This window comes from Paroedura picta, chromosome 7 (assembly GCF_049243985.1).
Source record: "Paroedura picta isolate Pp20150507F chromosome 7, Ppicta_v3.0, whole genome shotgun sequence".
Lineage (NCBI taxonomy): Eukaryota > Metazoa > Chordata > Lepidosauria > Squamata > Gekkonidae > Paroedura > Paroedura picta.
This window is the reverse complement of record NC_135375.1, coordinates 116,088,617-116,104,405: the sequence shown is the minus strand read 5'-3', so window position 1 is coordinate 116,104,405 and position 15,789 is coordinate 116,088,617. Positions and strand designations below refer to the sequence as shown.

The window sequence follows — 15,789 nt, the reverse complement described above, 5'->3', positions numbered from 1 at the left end:
AAGGTTCACAGGCCAGGCAGCAGCCAACGTGTCTCCAGAGATGCAAGACAACTGAGCTCAATGTTGCCAGCCTCAAGGCAGGGCCTGGAAGTATCTCCACCCCCCCCCCCTTTAGCCTACAGGGATCCATTCCCCTAAAGAAAACGGCTCCTTCAATAGATGTCAGTGGGGCTTGGGACTAAGCCCCACTGACCACCCTCACTAGCCCCTGGAAAGGGATGGAGTGGGGAGGTTTCTACCCAGGTGGGAAACACCTGGAGATTTCTGGGTGCGGCCTGGAGTGGGCAGGGACCTCGATGGGGTACCATGCCATGAAGCCTACTCTCCGTTTCCTCTCGGAGAAGTGATCTCTGTGGTCCGGAGATGAGGCTAGCATCCCTGAACCTCAGTGTGATAATGCTGCAGAGTCCGCCCTTCAAAGCATCCCTCTTCTCTAGGGGAAGGGATATTTGTTGTCTGGAGCCGAGCTGTTATGCTGGGGGATCTCCAGGTCCCACAGGGAGGCTGGCACCCCACCCCTCCCACCTCTAACCCTGCTTGCCCCCAGACACCCCAAATCTCCAGGGATGCCCCAATACAAAGTTGGCAACCAACATCACGAGGGGAACAGGAGGACGACGACGACGCTACCCCCCCTCGGGGCTCCCCCAGGGCTGTCCCCGCCCCCTCCAAGCCTTACCTGGCCAGGTGAGCGCCCTCTTCACGGAGGGGGGGAGGAGGAGGAGACCGGGAGGACCTGCCTGCCTTCCCCGGCTGCGAGTGTGCGCGCCGCCCGCTGAAAGCGGCCCAGAGAAAACGCCGCCGCACGCCCGGCCCCTCCTCCAAGAGGGCGGCCGCCCGGGCTCTTCTGGCGGGCGCCTCCCTCCCTCCCGCCCGCCCGCCCGCCCACCCGCTCGCTGGCGCCATTTCCGGCCTGCAAGAGTCAGCCCCCCCCCCCCCGGAGCCCCGGGGAGAGGAGCCCGGCCCGGCCCGACCTGGAGCCCCTGCACGAAGGCTGGGCCGGGCCAGTGCTGCGGAGAAGCGCTCGTGGGCCTGCACGCCTCTGCTGAGCTCATCCCTTTCTGAAGCTGCTTATTTCTACCCCCTTTAGCAGGGAAACCCACCTTTTAATCACTCTCTGTAAAGAAGTTATTTTATTGATTTATATATATGCCTGCATTGGAGCCTTGGCCTGTCTTCAAAGTGCCCCTGGACTCATACTCGCCCTGGAAACAAGTTCTGAGTCCTAAGGAAGGTTTCTAAAACAGCTGACAGTGCAAGGATTCAGGTGAAGGATGACTAATTGACTTGGTTCTTCTTTACGCTCTCCATGCACCCAAAAAGAAACAACTGCCTCCTTCCACAGCTCTGCTTCCAGCACCTTGCATTTACTTCACACCTTTTGATTCCACCCTGAGAAGGTGAGAGGGTGAAGGAAGGAGGGAGACATTGCAAAGTTCCTCTGGAGTTTTCAAGTGGCTTGCAAAAATTTCTGAATGTTTGACACTAGGTCCTCACGAGCCAGTATGACCAGCTCCAGCACACCACTGGATGTGGCCAATGTGTGTGTGTGGGGGGGGGGTGCCCATTTGTGGAATTGCAAAAGAGAATGAATTTAGAGTCCAGCGGTACCTTTAAGACCAACAAAGTTTTAGTCAAGGTATGAGGTATACACTGTATCTTGAGGAAGTGGGACTGCACAAGCCCACACCTTGACTAAAACTTTGTTGTTCTTAAAGGTGCCTGACTGGACTCTAAATTCATTTTCTTATGGATCTGCCAGGCCTTCACAACACACAGGATCCTGTCAATGTCTGTGAGGTACAAGGAAGGAAATCATATAGTAAGAAAGGACTTTGGTCACCTCTGATCTGTTCCATAAACTGGCTTCCAAGTCAGACTGAGAGGATTTGACCGGCAAAGAGTTGAAAACATCAATAACAGCCTAATCCCCAGCAATCGGAGACCCAGTCTTAATGGCCAAATATTGCTTAATATGATGTAAAGGCAGTAGACAAAGTTTGTTTCCCAATGTCAGAATTACTTTATAGGTTTCCAGGAGGCTCACAGTGGTCCCCAACCATTTAATCACCGGGGACCGGTCAACGCTTGACAATTTTACTGAGGCCCGAGGGGAGGGTAGTCTTTTGCTGAGGGATGTCGCCGCCACCTGAGCCCCTGCTCTGCTTGCTTTCCTGCCGGCGCCCCTGACTTCCCACCGCAGCTGCGCAGTGCCACGCCGAGGGGGAGCCCCAGCCATGGCAGCCGCTGGAGAGCACCAAAGGTGAGCCGGCGGCAGAGTGGCAGAGCAGCCCCCGTGGCAGCAGCCGTGGAGGAGGACGAGGAGGAGCTGCGGCCCAGTACCGACTGATCTACGGACCAGTACCGGTCTCCAACCCGGGGGTTGGGGACCCCTGCATAGCACATAGAGTTGGTGTGAATTTAACAGAAGAGCCCTGCTGGATCACATGGTGGTCAGCCACTTCCTCTGGACAGCCAGCAACAGAACACAGAGCCTGAGACATTTATTAGAACTTCAGAAAAACCCTGCTGCATCAGACCAGTGAGGGTCCATCTAGTCCAGCATCCCATTTCACACAGTGGCCAACAGTTCCTCTGAAGGGCCAACAACAGGTCATAGAGTCCAGTATCTTCCCATGTTGTTGCCTTTAGTCACTAGGGAGTCAGACTGCCTCTAAATGTCACCATGGCTACTAGCCCCTAGTCCTATCCCCCATGAATCTAATTCAGGTGGTCTTAAGAAGCAGTAGCCTTACCTTTTTTAACCGTGGAGGTCTTAATAATTATGGACCAGCTGCTTGTATTTTAACTGATTTATGTATAGAATCGTAGAGTTGGAAGGGGCCATACAGGCCATCTAGTCCAACCCCCTGCTCAACGCAGGATCAGCCCTAAGCATCCTAAAGCATCCAAGAAAAGTGTGTATCCAACCTTTGCTTGAAGACTTCCAGTGAGGGGGAGCTCGCCACCTCCTTAGGCAGCCTATTCCACTGCTGAACTACTCTGACTGTGAACATTTTTTTCCTGATAAGTAGCCTATATCGTTGTACTTGAAGTTTAAACCCATTACTGCATGTCCTCTCCTCTGCAGCCAGTAATGGGTTTAAACTACAAGTACAACAATATAGGCTAGATATCAGGGGGGAAAATTCACAGTCAGAGTAGTTCAACAGTGGAATAGGCTGCCTAAGGAGGTGGTGAGCTCCCCCTCACTGGCAGTCTTCAAGCAAAGGTTGGATACACACTTTTCTTGGATGCTTTAGGATGCTTTGGCCTGATCCTGCATTGAGCAGGGGGTTGGACTAAATGGCCTGTATGGCCCCTTCCAACTCTATGATTCAGTTGTGGTGGTGCCCAACACTGAACACAGGATTCCAAGTGAGGTCTAACCAGAGCAGCAACTGGCAACATCACCTTGCGTGATCTGGATGCTGAACCTCTTTTAATACAGCCCCAAATTCCATTAGGGCAAACAGGTTTGACCTGTATGTAGAGAACAGAGGCAGAACACCACTAGTGTTTACATATAGCTCTCAGCTCAAGACACTACAAGGTATCATCAGTGACTTACAATCTTTACTGGATGATGACAGGTCTCTTTCCCAAGCACTGGGGGGGATAAACCTTTTCTTTCACACAGACAGCCCCCCAATCTCAAACAACCCACAACAATGCAGCATCTCATGTGAACATGGACACTGGTACTAGAGCTTGCAACAAACCCAGATGCTAACTTTGCATCTGGGTTTGTTATTTACTCCAGTGCCACCTAACAACATCACCTACACCATTAAAGGCTTATACACCTGCTCACCTTCCAATGTAATTGAATTTTGAGTTTGACTCACTGGCCTTGGGATAAGATTTGTTGTTGTTAGGTGCTGAGGCTGCGGCACCGAACCGCGGCTCCCTCTCCCTGCCCCGACCCACCCCCCGCAGCAAGAAACTTCCCAGGCTGCGAGCAAATCGGCTGCCAAAGCAGCCGATTAGCTTGTGGCCCGGCAAGCTTCTTTCTGCGGGAGGGGAGGGGAGAGGGAAACGCAGCTACCGGCACGGCAGCGGTGCAAACGCGCATGCGCGGCAGGTCCACGCATGCGCGTTTGCGCCCGGATCACCCTCCCCCACCACCAGTCCGCAACCCCAAAAAGGTTGGGGACCACTGGTCCAAGGGACTCGCAAGAGTCTTCTCCAGCACCAGAGTTCAAAAGATAGTTACCAGCAATTCCCTTGCAGGAGTATTTCACAGTTGTATGGAGACAGATGGGGCAAGCAGCATATGGTTCGTGAGAGCCTTTGATTACTGACACAGGCAGTTTGGTTTCTCCTTGTGTTTTTGTAAACTACACTGAATGCCAGGGGATTGATTGGCTGTTTTGACAAAGAATTATCATTGGCTGTATTTGGTTGTGTGACACAGTCTACTGATGTAACAGTATTGATTTTTGCTATATATTCCATGTCATATAAGGAGTTCTGAGGAAGAGTGCTTGCACTCAAAAGCTCGCGCCCTGATTAAATCTTTGTTGGTGTTAAAGGTGCTACTGGACTCTGATTTTATTGTGCTACTTCGGACCAACACGGCTACCCATTTGAATAGCATCTTATTCTTAATTGCCCATTTTTCCAGCATGTTCAGATCTCAATTAACTCTATTTCTATATTATGAGGTGTTTGCTGCTCCTCCCAATTTGGTGACATCTGCAAATTTAATAAGGAGTCCCTCCACCCTTTCATTCAGATCTTTGAGCACCCCACTGTTCATTTCCTTCCTCTCTGATGAAATACCATTAACAACCACTCTTTGGGAACAGTTTTCTAGCCAGTTCTCTGTTCACCTAACCGCCCGAAAATACAGTCTACGGCAGTGGTCCCCAACCTGCGGGCCGTGGCCCGGTGCCGGGCCGCAAAGGCCATGGCGCCGGGCTGAGGTTCCCTCCCCCCCCCCCCGCAGTAAAAAACTTCCCAGGCCGCAAGCTTGCGGCCCGGGAAGCTTCTTACTGTGGGAGGGGGGTAGAGGGAATCAGGGCCGCGCCCGCTCATTGCGCATGCGTGGCCGAAATCGAGCCTAAAAAAGGTTGGGGACCACTGGTCTACGGTCCTTTAGAACTATTGGAATAGGCAGTATCTGGTGTACAAAGGAGAAGAGAAGACCCTGCAGGGGGCAGCAAGAAGAGAGATAGGATAGTGAGGTCAGGACCTTCTCTCCAGTAAAGTGTCTTTCCTTGTCTGTTTCCAGATTGCAACACTTGAGGCAATTTCCTGCTTCTTCTCAGAAGCCACACATTCAGTCTACCTATTTCTCTTAGTTAGGCATGTAGTCAGTTCCTGTCTGTCTCTCCTCTGCACTATCAAGTATGGTAATTCCTGAAGAAACCTTTACGTACTCCTAAATCAGGGTGTGAAACCTCACTGCCTTATTTACTCAGCTAACAGGAACATCACGAGGAATCTTGGCAAAAGCCCCGTCTCAAAAGGAATTATAGGAGGACTAGAAATTAAGCCCGCTGTATGTTTAATACAGCGGGCGCTAGGTGGGGGCCTCCGGTAAAAGGACTGTCACGGGCGGCTGCAGGGCCTGTGGGCCGGCAAAGACCCAGCCCCCCCGCGTCGCTGACATGGCGGGGCTGGGTCTTTGCCGGCCCCAAAGCTTCCCCCCCCCCCCGCTGCCTCCACCAGGCTGGGCCAGCCCGGCGCCTACCTGTCGTCGCATCAGACAGACTAGTAATGGCGGCAGTGGGGGGGGGAAGGCAGCCAACGTTGGGGGTGGGCTTTGCGCCTCCCAACTCGTCAGGCCAGGGCCTGCTGATCAGGCCAGGGGGAAGGGGCCAATGGGTGCCCTTCCCCATCCCAGACTAGGCCCACACAAGGGCCCTTACTGCTTTATTAATACCACTCCCGTGGAGCAGTTAAAGATGTGGTCATCCAGGGTCCCATTTTCTTCGCCCCATCCAGCAGCTCTTGCCTGTTGTTCAGTAGTACGTTGAGTATGGCCGAGCCTCTCATAGGTTCTTCCACCATTTGATAAATGAAATTGTTTATAAAGGAAGCCCATGGGATGCTTGTGAAATGCTTGCCCCAACTTGGGGTCTGGCATCCCTAGCAGGAGAGGCCATTAGGAAGGCCTGGTCTTAACCCGTTTTCAGAGGCTTCATAACCCACTTTTGGGAACTGAACTATAGGTTGGGAACTACAGGTTGTTCTAAGCAACTGAACAGTATGGAGCCCTGGAACCATCTAATCCTGTCTCTGCTGATTATTTATTTGTTAAATTTGTATATCACATCCCACAAATTGGTACAACGCATTTCACAGCATAAAAACAAACATCATCAATAAAACATCCCTAAAATCTTCATAAAACCATAAACAATATTAATAACCCCACTAATATTAATACCCACTAACCATCTTCATCCACTGCCAAGTTGTTAATTTATTGGTGGATCCCCGTGGAGGGAGAAGAGGGAGAAGAAAGGGAAAATGTAGACAGTGTCTGAAGAGCAAAGCCTTCAAGTAAACAAATTGCTGGCCTGCTTGGCCCATTCTTTGCTTCAAAGAATTAAGGAAGAGATTTGCAGAATGCAACCAATACAGTATTGAACTCATGACTCCAGGACTTACATTAAAAGTTGGTGTTGGTGAAGCTTCTTAGCCTCTGGAGTCCTGCAGGGGTCTATCATACTTTATACTTTTCAACATGTATATGAAACTGCTAGGTGAGATCATCCCAGGATTCGGTTGAGGAATTCCTAACTGAATCCCAAGGGTTCCCAATGGTAAACATGTACTTAATGGTAACCAGACATTTGCTTAAAATATATACAGTCTATTATAAGGAATTTGGAACAAAAATCTGTTCCCTCTTAATAAAACAGTAAGGAGTGTTGGGGTGGGCTCAGTCCGGGATGGGGGGGCAACAATTGGGGTTGGACTAAATGGCCTGTATGGCCCCTTCCAACTGTATAATTCTATGATTCTATGATTCTAACTCCCTAGCTTTCTCCATGATCCAGCGCATGTTGGCAATTTGAACTCTAGTTCCTCTGCCTCTTCGAAATCCTGCCTATACTTCTGGAAGTTCTCGGTCCACATGGAGCCTAGCTTGTAGGATTTTGAGCATAACTTTGCTAGCATGAGAAATGAGTGCAATGGTGCGGTAGTTTGAACATTCTTTGGCATTGCCCTTCTTTGGGATTGGAATGTAAACTGACCTTTTCCAATCCTGTGGCCATTGTTGAGTTTTCCAAATTTGCTTGCATATTGAGTGTAGTAGTACTTTTACTGCATCGTCTTTTAAGATTTTGAATAGTTCAACTGGAATGCTGTCACCACCACTTGCTTTATTGTTGCTCAGACTTCCTTGTTCAGAGATTTGACTTCACATTCCAAGATGTCTGGCTCCAGGTCAGTAACTACCCCATTGTGGTTATCCGGGATGTTAAGCTCGCTCTTGTATAGTTCTTCTGTATAATTTTGCCACCTTTTTTAAATCTCTTCTGCTTCTGTGAGGTCCCTACCATTTTGGTTCCTTATCATACCCATCATTGCATGAAACGTTCTCTTCTTATCTCCAATTTTCTTGAAAAGATCTCTGGTCCTCCCCATTCTATTGTTTTCTTCTAGCTTTTCATTTAAGAAGGCATTCTTTTCTAGCTTTTCTCTGGAATTCTGCATTCAGTTGGGTGTATCTTTCTCTTTCTCCCTTGCCTTTCACTTCCCTTCTCTCCTTGGCTATTTGTAAAACTTCCTCATAGCCATTTTGATTTCTTGCATTTCTTTTCTTTGGGATGGTTTTAGTTGCTACCTCTTGTACAATGTTGCAAACCTTCGTCCATAGTTCTTCAGGCACTCTGTCTATCAGATCTAATTCCTTAAATCTATTTGTCACCTCTACTGTATATTCGTCGGGAATATGATGTCTGGGGTGGGGCTGGGGGTGGGAAGGGGGGATGGCCGCGGTAGTTGGCGCGGGAAGTGGGAATGGGGGGGGAGGTCGCGACCGGTGGTGCTGGCGGGCGACGGACGTGGGGTGGGGGTGGGAAGGGGGGATGGCCGCGGTAGTCGGCGTCGGAGGCATTCGCAGGTAGGTCATAGGCAAAGGGCAGTTGCTCGGCGGGGAAGCAGGGTCCCCAGACCGGAGCGACGTGTGGCGAGCGTCCTCCCTGGCAGCCATCCGGCGAGGATGGCTGTTCGGGAGGACTGGCGAGTTGGAGGCGCGGCGTCCGGGAGACGGGCCAAGTGTCCAATAGGGAGGCGCGCGAAGCGCGCCTCCCAATTGGACACTTGGCCCTGGAGTGGCACTCGGAGGAGCGAATGGAGTGGCACTCGGAGGAGCGGCACCACGGGCGGTTTAAAGATGAAGGCTACTCCATTTCTTCTGCGAGATTCTTGTCCACAGTAGTATACCTGATGGTCATCTGAATTAAATTCACCCATTCCTGTCCATTTTAGTTCACTGATTCCTAAAATGTCGATGTTCAGTCTTGTCATTTCTTGTTTAACCACGTCCAGCTTGCCTTGATTCATGGATCTGACGTTCCAGGTTCCTATGGAATAAAAATCTTTACAGCATCGGACTGTCTTTTCGCCACCAGTTACTTCCACAACTGAGCGTCCTTTCGGCTTTGGCCCAGTCGCTTCATTCATTCTGGCGCTACTCGTACTAGCCATCTGCTCATCCCCAGTAGCATATTGGACACCTTCCGACCTGAGGGGCTCTTCCGGCGTCATATCGTTTTGCCTTTTGAACTTGTCCATTGGGTTTTCATGGCAAAGATACTGGAGTGGTTTGCCATTTCCTTCTCCAGTGGATCACCTTTTGTCAGAGCTCTCAGCTATGACCTGTTTGTCTTGGGTGGCCCTGCACGGCATAGCTCATAGCTTCACTGAGCTATACAAGCCCCTTTGCCACGGCAAGGCAGCGATCCTTGAAGGGGGTCTGTCCTCATAAGGACCACCAAAGTGGCTAACAAATTAGAGGCATGCATAATAAAACCACAAAAACCTTCAAACCAACAAAAGCAGTTCATTAAAATTTAAAACCAGAGTTTAAAATACACATACCAAAACATAAAAACAAGAATTAAAAGATTGGGCAGGCATAAGGGGTCACTGAGGGAATGTCAAAGGAAACAGAAAAGGCTTCACCCACTTGCAGAAGATGGTGACCGAAGGGGATAGATCTGTCTCCCTGTGATGCCTGTTCCAAGGTTGCTACTTGCCAAATCTCAGAAAGGGTGTGAATGCTGGGGGCGAAACCTCAGTGGCTGTATAGGTCCCTATGGCAAAGCGCCTCCAGAACCGCCCCCTCGCACGTCCGCTGCATTCAGATGACCTCCCCCATTTCTTGCCAGGGTCCGGCAAGGCCTCTTGCAATGATGACTGGCTTTCTCGGACCCAGGGGCAGCTCTCCACAGGCACCCCTGCAGGGAGGGCCTCTCCGCTGCCCCTGGGTCTGGCAAGACCTTTCGCTATGGCAAGAGGCCTTCCTGGACCCAGGGACAGCTCTCCGCCACTACAGCCAACTCCACAAGCCTACTAGGAGCCCAGGATGCCAGTATAAGGTAGGCTGGGGGGGGGGTCTCCCTTATCCATCCCTTCCCCTTACCCCTTCTCCCCTTTCAAAGCCGATATAGATATAGATATAGATATAGATATAGATATAGATATAGATATAGATATAGATATAGATATAGATATAGATATAGATATAGATATAGATATAGATATAGATATAGATATAGATATAGATATAGATATACTAAATTCCAAGCCCATCCTTAAGGACGGGCTCGGAAGGGCCCCCCACCCCTTGGCAAGAACATCCAGTGCCCGAGGGACGGCGTGGCTGTGGGGTGGCATGGGGAAGTGTGTTGGCCTGCAGGCTCGTCGGGGTGCAGCCGCCGCATCCTGGAGCCGGCAGGTGCGGGCGGCGGGGCCCAGGGAGCATTGGCCAGCCCCCTTCCCCTCCCTCCCCAGGCCATGGTGTGGGGTGGGGCACAGGCCCGGCAGAGCGCATCCGCCGGCTATAGGAGGCAGTGGGCGCGCAAAGGGGGTCTGGGCAGCATTGGGCAGGCCGTCCTTCCTGGGCATGGGGGCGCGGATTTACCTGGCTCCTTTCTGTTTGATTAAAACTGCCCTGAGCCTTTGGGGAGGGTGGTATCCTTATCCATGGTTCCTCTATATATCTGTGAAATAGCCTTGGGGCTGGTACATGTCCGGCTGTCCAAGTTGGCATAGAGCCAATCAGGGTGCAACCAGCAATGCTTTTATCCAAACAGGTATGCCATATAATATTTGTGATGAGATTTTGGTATTGAACATTATTACTGCAGCATGTACAAATTTGCTGTCTTTAAGGAAATAAAATTGTTTAATTTGGGCAGCCAAACATTTGGCCAAATTTATTGCTCAAATTACCAATTAAGATTATTTGTTGTAGTTAGGTGTGAAGGCTTGTCCAACCCATCACGACCCCATGGACAATGATCCTCCAGGCCTTCCTGTCCTCTACCATTCCCCGGAGTCCATTTAAATTTGCACCTACTGCTTCAGTGACTCCGTCCAGCCACCTCATTCTATGTCGTCCCCTTCTTAGAATCATAGAATCATAGAGTTGGAAGGGGCCATACAAGCCATCTAGTCCATCCCCCTGCTCAACGCAGGATCAGCCCAAGCATCCTAAAGCATCCAAGAAAAGTGTGCATCCAACCTTTGCTTGAAGACTGCCAGTGATGGGGAGTTCACCACCTCCTTAGGCAGCCTATTCCACCGCTGAACTACTCTGACTGTGAAAAAATTTTTCCTGATGTCTAGCCTGTATTGTTGTACTTGAAGTTTAAACCCGTTACTGCGTGTCCTCTCCTCTGCAGCCAACAGAAACAGCATCCTGCCCTCCTCCAAGTGACAACCTTTCAAATACTTAAAGAGGGCTATCATGTCCCCTCTCACCCTCCTTTTCTCCAGGCTGAACATTCCCAAGTCCCTCAACCTATCTTCATAGGGCTTGGCCCCTTGGCCCCAGATCATCCTCGTCGCTCTCCTCTGTACCCTTTCAATTTTATCTACGTCCTTCTTGAAGTGAGGCCTCCAGAACTGCACACAGTACTCCAGGTGTGGTCTGACCAGTGCCGTATACAATGGGACTATGACATCTTGTGATTTTGATGTGATGCCCCTGTTGATACAGCCCAAAGTGGCAATTTGCCTTTTTTACCGCTGCATCACACTGCCTGCTCATGTTTAGTTTACAATCCACAAGTACCCCAAGGACTCGTTCACACACAGTGTTACCTAGAAGCGTATCCCCCATCCAGTAGGCATGCTTTTCATTTTTCTGACCCAGATGCAGAACTTTACACTTATCTTTATTAAATTAAACGACGAGTGTGGCGGAAGACTCACGATGAAGCTGCAAGAACATCTTATCGCACGCTTATGAGGGCGTATGAGATGGCGGTGAAAGTGGCGAAGCGAAAGTTCTTCGCCACGGAAATCGCGTCCGCAAGCTCTCGCCCGGCCCAATTATTTAGGGTACTTCGTTCCCTCACCGCCCTTCAGGGGCGCCAAAATATTAGTCAATTGGCACTTGGCTGCGAGGCATTAGCGAGCTTTTTTGCGGATAAAGTCTTGTCGCTTCGCCGTGACCTTCCTGTCACAATTAATACAGTAAACGAACTGGAGACCTGTTGGCCGTCTTTGGCAGCGAGGTTTGATGGCTTCAGACAGCTCTCTTCTTCCGAAGTGGACAAGTTGCTGGGGTCGGTCAGGGCGACTACTCAAACAACAGCTATTGCATGCTCAATCAATGACTATCCCAGAAAGACGAAAACACTGCAGGAGCTCTAAGAAGCCTATTTGGATGAACAGAGAACTTCAAGAGGAACTAAGAAAGAAAAGGAAAATGTTCAGGAAATAGAGGGAAGGACACAGCTCTAAAGAAGAGTACCTACAGGTTACTAGGCACTGTAGATCAATCATAAGAAAGGCCAAAGCTGAGAGTGAGCTAAGATTGGCCAGGGAAGCCCATTGTAACAAGAAAAGATTTTTCAGTTATGTGAGGAGCAAACGTAAAATAAAGGAGGCAATAGGCCCACTGTTGGGTGCGGATGGACAAACTCTAACGAAAGATGCAGAGAAAGCAGAAAGGCTTAGTGCCTATTTTACATCTGTTTTTCCCCACAGGTCAAAGTGCTTAGGCACATCTAGAGATGGCCTTAGCCAAAGGATAATGTCTGGGTGGCAGGTTAACATGGATAGAGAGGTTGTCGAGAGGCATTTAGCTGCACTGGATGAGTTCAAATCCCCTGGGCCGGATGAAATGCACCCAAGAGTACTCAAAGAACTTTCCAGAGAACTTGCACAGCCCTTGTTCATCATCTTCGGAACCTCTTTAAGGACTGGAGATGTCCCGGAGGACTGGAAGAGAGCAAACATTGTTCCGATCTTCAAGAAAGGGAGGAAGGATGACCCGGGAAACTATAGACCAGTGAGTCTGACCTCTGTTGTGGGGAAGATAATGGAGCAGATATTAAAGGGAGCGATCTGCAAACATTTGGAGGACAACGAGACCTGAACACAATGGAAAAATGGGCAAATGAGAACAAGATGCAATTTAATAAAGATAAGTGTAAAGTTCTGCATCTGGGTCAGAAAAATGAAAAGCATGCCTAATGGATGGGGGATACGCTTCTAGGTAGCACTGTGTGTGAACGAGACCTTGGGGTACTTGTGGATTGTAAACTAAACATGAGCAGGCAGTGTGATGCAGCGGTAAAAAAGGCAAATGCCATTTTGGGCTGTATCAACAGAGGCATCACATCAAAATCACGAGATGTCATAGTCCCATTGTATATAGCACTGGTCGGACCACACCTGGAGTACTGTGTGCATTTCTGGAGGCCTCACTTCAAGGACGTCGATAAAATTGAAAGGGTACAGAGGAGAGTGACGAAGATGATCTGGGGCCAAGGGACCAAGCCCTATGAAAATAAGTTGAGGGACTTGGGAATGTTCAGCCTGGAGAAAAGGAGGTTGAGAGGGGACATGATAGCCCTCTTTGTGGGGCTTTTTGCACGCCTTCAAAATAGCACAATGGTTGCCAATTGAAAACGCTACTGATTTGCTGTTTTGCACAACGTCGTCGACAATCTGCCACACACCTGAAACCAATCTGCAAAAAGCGCTTCCTTGTAGCGCTTTCAGGGAAATCCCAAAAAGTGGATTCACCCTCCGGAAAGCGATACACTCCTGCAACCAATCTGCAACACTAGCGAAAAAGACCTGTGCGTTAACATTGTTGCGGTTTCTACAAAGTCCCTCCCCCTGGCTCTCTTCTCTGATCTTCCGGCGAAGCGATCGCCATTTTTTTTTTCTCCAAGCGAGCGGGGATAAACGCACCAGCGAGCCTCTTTCAGTTTAGAGGCTTCCCCGGCTTCAGTCCCTCCCCTTCAGTCACTAAGCACACTTCAGTCACTAAGCACACTACTAAGCAGTCACTTTATTTTTTACACATTCATTCAGCCGAAAATCGGGCCCGTGAGAGGGGGGGGGATTTTTTTTTTCACTCGGAGGGAGCGTGGCAACGATCAAACGACAGCTCAAACACCCCAGGCAGCTGGATGGGTCTCTCCGTTGCAACGAATTAACACAGATTCGTTACAATGGGTCTGTTTTTTTAAAAAAAAACACCTTTCTTAAAGGGAAAGGGGCTGTTTGGGAGCATGCTAACGGCTGCCCATTGGCTGCTTGACGGCCAGGGGCGGGACGAGCTCGGCAATAGCGCTTCCTTTCTAGCGATTTCTGCCGAGACCGGAAGCCTGTGGGAAACGCTACAAAACGCAACTGGATTCCACTACAAAGGCAGGTATGCATAACGACGAATTCCACTATTTTAAATGGCGATTTTTCATTCAGTGACCAATTTGCTACAAAGATCCCGGTGCGTAAAGCCCCTGTGTATTTGAAAGGTTGTCACTTGTACGAGGGCAGGATGCTGTTTCTGCTGGCTGCAGAGGAGAGGACACGCAGTAATGGGTTTAAACTTCAAGTACAACGATATAGGCTAGACATCAGGAAAAAGTTTTTCACAGTCAGAGTAGTTCAGCAGTGGAATAGGCTGCCTAAGGAGGTGGTGAGCTCCCCCTCACTGGAAGTCTTCAAGCAAAGGTTGGATACACACTTTTCTTGGATGCTTTAGGATGCTTAGGGCTAATCCTGCGTTGAGCAGGGGGTTGGACTAGATGGCCTGTATGGCCCCTTCCAACTGTATGATTCTATGATTCTATGATTCTATGATTCTATGATTCTATGATTCTATGATTCTATGATTCTATGATTAGAGGAGTCACAAATTGGGATCAAGATTGCAGGGAGAAATATCAACAACCTCAGATATGCAGATGATACCACTCTAATGGCAGAAAGTGAAGAGGAACTAAAGAGCCTGTTGATGTGGATAAAGGAGGAGAGTGCAAAAGTTGGCTTGAAACTCAACATCAAGAAAACAAAGATCATGGCATCCAGCCCTCTCAATTCCTGGCAAATAGATGGGGAAGAAATGGAGATAGTGACAGATTTTATTTTCCTGGGCTCCAAGATCACTGCAGATGGGGACTGCAGCAAAGAAATTAAAAGAGGGGAGGAAAGCTATGGCATATCTAAACAGCATCCTAAAAAGCAGAGATATCACCCTGCCAACAAAAGTGCGTTTAGTCAAGGCTATGGTATTCCCAGTTGCAATGTATGGCTGCGAAAGTTGGACCATAAGGAAGGCCGAGTGTCAAAGAATTGAGGCTTTTGAACTCTGGTGCTGGAGAAGACTCTTGCAAGTCCCTTGGACCCAAAGGTCCCCAACCTTTTTATCACCGGGGACCACTTACCGGGGACCACTCAACGGCTTTTACTGAGGCCAGGTGGGGGGGGGGAGTTTACTCCTCTACTCTCAACCACTGCCCTAGCACTCTCTGATCGCTATGGTAATGTTTAAACATCCCTTCAAAATAAGATACAGACACGCCACAACAATGAAGTGTGTTGTAAAGGGCTGGGGGGGGGATGAAGTAAAGGGCCGGGGGGGGGAGAAGACGTCCTTCGGGGCCCACCTCCAATTAGTCGAAGGATCACATGTGGCCCACAGGTTGGGGATCGCTACCTTGGACTGCAAGGCAAAAAAAACGGTCGATCCTAGAGGAGATCAGCCCGGACTGCTCCTTAGAAGGCCAGATCCTGAAGATGAAACTCAAATACTTCGGCCACCTCATGAGAAGGAAGAACTCCCTGGAGAAGAGCCTAATGCTGGGAGTGATTGAGGGCAAAAGAAGAAGGGGACGACAGAGAATGAGGTGGCTGGATGGAGTCACTGAAGCAGTAGGTGCAAACTTAAATGGACTCCGCGGAATGGTAGAGGACAGGAAGGCCTGGAGGATCATTGTCCATGGGGTCGCGATGGGCCGGACACGACTTCGCACCTAACAACAACAATGAGGACAAAAAGGCAGTATATAAGAAGAAGAGTTGGTTCTTATATGCCACTTTACCCAAAGGAGTCTCAAAGCGGCTTATGTTCACCTTCCCTTTCTTCTCCCCACAACAGACACCCTGTGAGGGAAGTGAGGTTGAAAGCAGAAGCAGAAGCAGAAGCAGAAGCAGAAGCAGAAGCAGAAGCAGAAGAAGAAGAAGAAGAAGAAGAAGAAGAATTTGTTCTTATATGCTGCTTTTCTCTACCCGAAGGAGTCTCAAAGCAGCTTACAATCGCCTTCCCTTTCTTCTCCCACAACAGACACCATGTGG

At 49.6% G+C, this 15,789-nt stretch overlaps 1 protein-coding gene across 1 annotated transcript in view; it reads right to left on the bottom strand.

Annotated features, from left to right (window-relative positions):
- Window positions 1–852, bottom strand: part of HACL2 (2-hydroxyacyl-CoA lyase 2) — a 60,713-nt gene extending 59,861 nt beyond the window's left edge. The window contains exon 1 of the mRNA XM_077346144.1: window positions 680–852. The gene's annotated coding sequence lies outside the window, so the exon portion shown is untranslated. The remainder of the gene's footprint in view (window positions 1–679) is intronic.
- Window positions 853–15,789: the final 14,937 nt, after the last annotated feature.